The sequence below is a fragment of the Furipterus horrens genome, unplaced genomic scaffold, assembly GCF_987537825.1.
Source record: "Furipterus horrens unplaced genomic scaffold, mFurHor1.1.pri manual_scaffold_3, whole genome shotgun sequence".
NCBI classification, from domain to species: domain Eukaryota; kingdom Metazoa; phylum Chordata; class Mammalia; order Chiroptera; family Furipteridae; genus Furipterus; species Furipterus horrens.
In genome coordinates this window covers 49,385,291-49,391,236 of record NW_028327173.1, presented here as the reverse complement: position 1 = coordinate 49,391,236, position 5,946 = coordinate 49,385,291, and the positions used below count along the sequence as shown (strand labels likewise).

Sequence of the window (5,946 nt, the reverse complement as noted above, 5' to 3'; positions counted from 1 at the left end):
TCCTCCGGGCCCTCCCACCGCCGGCTCCGTGACTTCGGACGCGTCCCCGCAGCCTGTCACCGTGGTGGGTCCGCCGGACCTTCCTACCACCGGCCCCGCCGCGCAGGAGCCGAGGAGACCGCGCCGTCGGCCGGACCTTCCCTCCGCCGGCTCCGCGACTTCAGACGAGTCCCCGCAGCCTATCACCGTGGTGCGTCCGCCGGACCTTCCCGCCGCCGGCCCGACCGCGCAGGAGCCGTGGAGACCGTGCCGTCCGCTGCGCCGTCCGCTGTGCCGTCCGCCGGGCCTTCCCACCGCCGGCTCCGCGACTTCGGACACGTCCCCGCAGCCTGTCACCGTAGTGGGTCCGCCGGACCTTCCCACCACCGGCCCCGCCGCGCAGGTGCCGAGGAGACCGTGCCGTCCGCTGTGCCGTCCGCCGGGCCCTCCCACCGCCGGCTCCGCGACTTCGGACGCGTCCCCACAGCCTGTCACCGTGGTGGGTCCACCGGACCTTCCCGCCACCGGTCCGGCCGCGCAGGAGCCGAGGAGACCGCGCCATCCGCCGGACCTTCCCGCCGCCAGCTCTGCGACTTCAGACGAGTCCCCGCAGCCTGTCACCGTGGTGCGTCTGCTGGACCTTCCCGCTACCGGTCCCGCCACGCAGGAGCCGAGGAGACTGCGCCGTCCGCCGGACCTTCCCGCCGCCAGCTCCGCGACTTCAGACGAGTCCCCGCAGCCTGTCACCATGGTGGGTCCGCCGGACCTTCCTACCACCGGCCCCGCCGCGCAGGAGCCGAGGAGACCGCGCCGTCGGCCGGACCTTCCCTCCGCCGGCTCCGCGACTTCAGACGAGTCCCCGCAGCCTGTCACCGTGGTGTGTCCGCCGGACATTCCCGCCACTGGCCCCGCCACGCAGGAGCCGAGCAGACTGCGCCATCTGATACGCCATCCGCGGCCCTGTCGGCCGCGCCGTCTGCCGGGCCTTCCCACCGCCGGCTCCGCGACTTCGGACACGTCCCCGCAGCCTGTCACCGTAGTGGGTCCGCCGGACCTTCCCACCACCGGCCCCGCCGCGCAGGAGCCGAGGAGACTGCGCCGTCCGCCGGACCTTCCCGCCGCCAGCTCCGCAACTTCAGATGAGTCCCCGCAGCCTGTCACCGTGGTGGGTCCGCCGGACCTTCCTACCACCGGCCCCGCCGCGCAGGAGCCGAGGAGACCGCGCCGTCGGCCGGACCTTCCCTCCGCCGGCTCCGCGACTTCAGACGAGTCCCCGCAGCCTGTCACCGTGGTGCGTCCGCCGGACATTCCCGCCGCCGGCCTCACCGCGCAGGAGTCGAGGAGACCGCGCCGTCCGCCGGACCTTCCCGCCACTGACCCCACCACGCAGGAGGCGATCAGACGGCGCTATCTGATACGCCATCTGCGGCCCTGTCGGCCGCGCCGTCGGCCAAGCCTTCCCACCGCCGGCTCCGCGACTTCAGACGCGTCCCCGCAGCCTGTCACCGTGGTGGGTTACTATGAAATGCTAGGTGTGCAGAGACATGCCTCCACTGAGGACATTAAGAAGGCGTACCGGAAACTGGCCCTGAAGTGGCACCCGGATAAGAACCCCGACAACAAAGAGGAGGCGGAGAGGAAGTTCAAGCAGGTGGCCGAGGCCTACCAGGTGCTGTCAGATGCTAAAAAGCGGGTCATCTATGACAAATACGGAAAAAAGAGGGATTGAATGGAGGTGGAGGTGGCACTCACTTCGACGACTCGTTCAGCGAGTTTGCCTTCATGTTCTGGGTATTCTTTGGTGGACGGGATCCATTTCTGTTCGACTTCTTTGAAGGCCCCTTCGACGAGTTCTTTGGGCCTCGGCGGGGCTCGCGTGGGAGGAGCCGCGGCGCAGGCTCGTTCTTCTCCGCCTTCAGTGGATTTCCATCATTCGGAGGAGGGTTTTCTTCTTTTGATAGCTGAATTTTTTTGGGGGGGCCACTCGGTCACGGGGGCCTCACTTCATTCGCTTCCACCACGTGTGGTGGTAGTGGGATGGGCAACTTCAAGTCTGTGTCAACTTCCATCAAGATTGTTAACGGCAGAAAAATCACTACAAAGAGAATTGTGGAGAATGGCCAGGAAAGGGTGGAGGTTTAGGAAGACGGCCAGCTCAAGTCCTTGACGATAAATGGGAAGGAGCAGCAGCTACGCTTGGATAACAAGTAACTCGGCGAACGCATGTAACGGAGATGTTACATTCTGGAAGAATCCTTTTTCAAACTTTCCCTGGTTCCTGGGTAATGGTCCAGGGCCATTTCATTTAACTGGCTCTTCTACTCCCATTATTAAATTTAAATACTTCCTAAAAGGTATTGTTTATAATGTAAATTGTATCACCCCTGTGCAGACATCACCACTGTGTAGCTGCAGGATGTTCCGTCTCCCTGAAAGGAAACCCCGCACCAGAAGTTCTTACTCACCCCTCCTGCCCCTGGCAACCCCTGATGTGCTCAGTGTCTCTGATCCATTATCAGAGATGTTACATGGGTTGCCTTTTTTTTTTTTCCTTTTGCTTACACATTTTTGTTTTTTGAAAGGAAAATCCCAGGTGGATTAGAGATCAGATGTAAAAAAGAAGCCCTTTGGTACAATCTCAGGGTATAGACCACTGTCCAAAGTGTGACTGCAGGGTCAGAAGCCAGTCAGGCAGCGGCTGTCTCCTCCTGCGCACAAAACAGTAATGAGGAAGATGCAGACATTGGGGAAGACAAACCACAAGCTGGGAAGCATCCCTCAAAGCCTAGGCAGATAATGTTTAGCCTTTCTGCGGTGCAGCAAACTCTTGGAAGTCTGTGTTATCTAAAGGAACCTATAGCAAACAGACACTTCCATTGGCAGGTGGTGCCCACGTCTCTGCATATCAGAGATGCCCGACCTCCCCAGTGGGGGAACACACACTGCAAACACTGAGGACAGAGCACTGTCATCATCAGACAGGCAGTCTAGTCCTGGGGACAAAGTGAGGAATTAGAGGCCCAGCAGATCCCCTGGAGTGAAGGGGGAAAGGCCCTTCCTCTGGGACGACAATGTGCCAGTCCCGTCTAAGGCCTGCAGCTGCTCACCTTTTCCTGGCAGTGGTCACCCTAGTTTACCTCACAGAAATTCTTGCACAATTGTCCAAAGATGTGTTTTCAAAATTAACCATCGGAGCACTGATGTAATTGCTGGGAATTGGGGAAAACACTAGTGTCCATGGAGAAGGAATGGGATCCCCTAATCCTGGTCCACATGGAGGAAGGACGCTGGACAGCTGCTAAAGTGGGCGCAGGAGTCTCTACGTACTGATACATGGAGACCGCAGGTGTCCTCTGTGTAATATGTGTGGAACAACTGTGTGCATCCCGGGTCCCACCTGTTAGACCACATACATGTAATTTCCACAGGCAGACATACATATGTGAAAATTATTCTTCTTGTGACAGAGACCAACAAACAGAATAAAAGAGGCAGAATCTGAAAGACACCCACTAAACCACACATGATGGTCACTTCGGGGTGGGACTAGCAAATCTCTTATCTTTTTTGGGAGATGAGGTCTAAATTTTTGACATCCTCTTCCTCCTCGGTATTTTCTGTCCCCCCCACCAATAAAAATTCCCAAAGCCCCTACTGGGGAACATGAGCCATTTCCAAGTTTTCACTCCCATCATCATGCAGAGGGAAACATGTGTGTTCATATATCTTTATTTAGGAAACGTCCCTAGAAGTGGAGATTCTTGGTCTAATATAAACACAATTTTATGTTTTGGGGCACAGTTTTCTACATCTCAGGTCACCTTGGGCACTTGAGCCTTGTTAGGGAAAGCAGGGTTGTCAAGACCTGGGGCCAATACCTCAGGGAGAGAGGAGGAGGAGGGGCTGGGAGTGAAAGAGATGAAAGTATCTGGGAGTGACACACCCAGCAGGAAGGTCCCATCCATCCTGCCCATGCCCTGCTTCATGTAACACCTCCTACCCTTGTACCCCTAGCCCACATTAGCCCACCCTACTCCATAACTCAGTTGAGCCCAGCAGCCTGGCCCAGCCATCCAGGACACAAGAGAGTTCCATCCTGCACATTCGGGCCTGCTCCCTCTCCCTCCAAGCACAGACCCCCTTCCTCTCTGTCAGGAAAGCAGATGTAGGGAGGCTCTGCCTTTCATAAGGACCATTGTGAATGTGCTCTATCCATGTGAAGATCCCAGTTACCACAGCAGGACCCATTACCCTGTGTGAGAAGGAACCTTTCAAGGGGCCTCACAGAAGGCGACAGAACGTCAGAGCATCAGGCTCCAGGCTTTGGCAGGCCGCAGAACTTGAAGCACGGAGGTTCTCCAGCAGGGACCTCTGCCCCAGCCCCGTGTCAGTCCTCAGCCCTCATATCCAGCACATCCAGATCTGGTGGGTGGGGCTCTGCTCAGCGTGGGAAAGGGAGGGAGTCCTCATGTCCTTCAGTATCAGGTCAGGTGAGTCCACTTGGTCAGAGTCTATCAGGTGAGTTACAGTCAGTGAAATAGCAATTGCCTGCCCAGAAACAGGACCCCTTACCCAGAGCAGAGAATATAGGTCATTTAGGTGGGAACGCGTCAGGGCCCCCCTAGTGGAAGAGAAAGAAAACCCTGATGGTAGGGGGAGCAGGAAAGAGGGGAGAGGAGGACATATTTGTGGATGTCAGTATTCAGACTGATTTTAACATAAGACACAGACTCAGATAAAGTGTTTTCAAGACACAGATCTGATAAGGAACTGGTATCCAAATATGGAAAAGGAAACTTTTAATCTTCAACAGTAGGAAAGCAAACAACCCCATTAAAAAATGGGCATAAGATCTGGACAGACAGCTCACCACAGAAGACACACAGATCCTGGGGGATGCAAGATGGCAGCGGCATTGGTGGAAGGAACATTCACCTCCTCCCAGGACTAAATGTGAATACAATGACATTATGGAACAAACAATCTGAATAACCAAATGAAGACTAGCAGTACAGAAGTCTTATAACCAAGGATTACAGAAGAAGCCACATCCAGAGTGGTAGGAAGGACAGAGGCACAAAATGTGTTGGCCTTGCAGCCACATGAGGTAGTACAGAATTTCAGAGTTATCTCAGCTGTAAAGTTGGCTAAGGATTGAGGGGCTTCAACCTCACTCTGGGCTCCCCAGCCTGGCTAACCAGAGCCCAGAATAAATCCCACTTGGTCACGGTGTATAATCTCTCTAATGTATTGCTGGATTCGGTTTGCTAATATTTTGTTGAAGATTTTAACCTCTATGTTCATCAGGGATATTAACTTATAATTCTCTTTCTTTGTAGTGTCCCTATCTGATTTTATAATTAGCACAATGATGGCCTCATAAAATGAGCTTGAGAATTGTCTCTCCTCCTGGATTGTTTTTTGGTTTTTTTTTTTTTTTTGAATAACTTGAGAAGGATAACTATTAGTTCTTTGAATGCTTGGTTGGTGAAATTCACCTTTGAAGACTTTTGGTAAGGAAAACTTTTTGTTTGGAGTTTTTTATTACTACTTCAATTTCATTAGTTGTATTTGATCTAGTCAGATTTTCTCATTCTTGTTGATGAAGTTTTGGAAGATTGTATGTTTCTTGGAATTTCTCTATTTCATCCAGATTGTCAAATTTGTTAGCCTATATTTTCTCACAATCATTTTTAGTTCTGTGGTGTGAGTTGTTACTTCTCTTTCACTTCTGATTGTATTTATTTGGATCCTGTCTATTTTTCTTTAAGTATACTTTATTGATTATGTTGTTACAGTAGTCCCAGTTTTTTTTCCCCTTTGCTCCCCTCTGCCCAGTAACCCTCTTCCCTCCAGCAATCCCACCCCCCTTAGTTCATGTCCATGGGTCATGCATATAAGTTCTTTGGCTTCACCCTTTCCTGTATTATTCTTAACTCCCCCCTGTATATTTTGTACCAACCGACT

The 5,946-nt window shown here is 53.6% G+C and overlaps 1 pseudogene; it reads left to right on the top strand.

Annotated features, from left to right (window-relative positions):
- The first annotated feature begins 1,492 nt into the window (after window positions 1–1,492).
- On the top strand, window positions 1,493–2,299 carry LOC150015070 (dnaJ homolog subfamily B member 6 pseudogene; annotated as a pseudogene).
- Window positions 2,300–5,946: the final 3,647 nt, after the last annotated feature.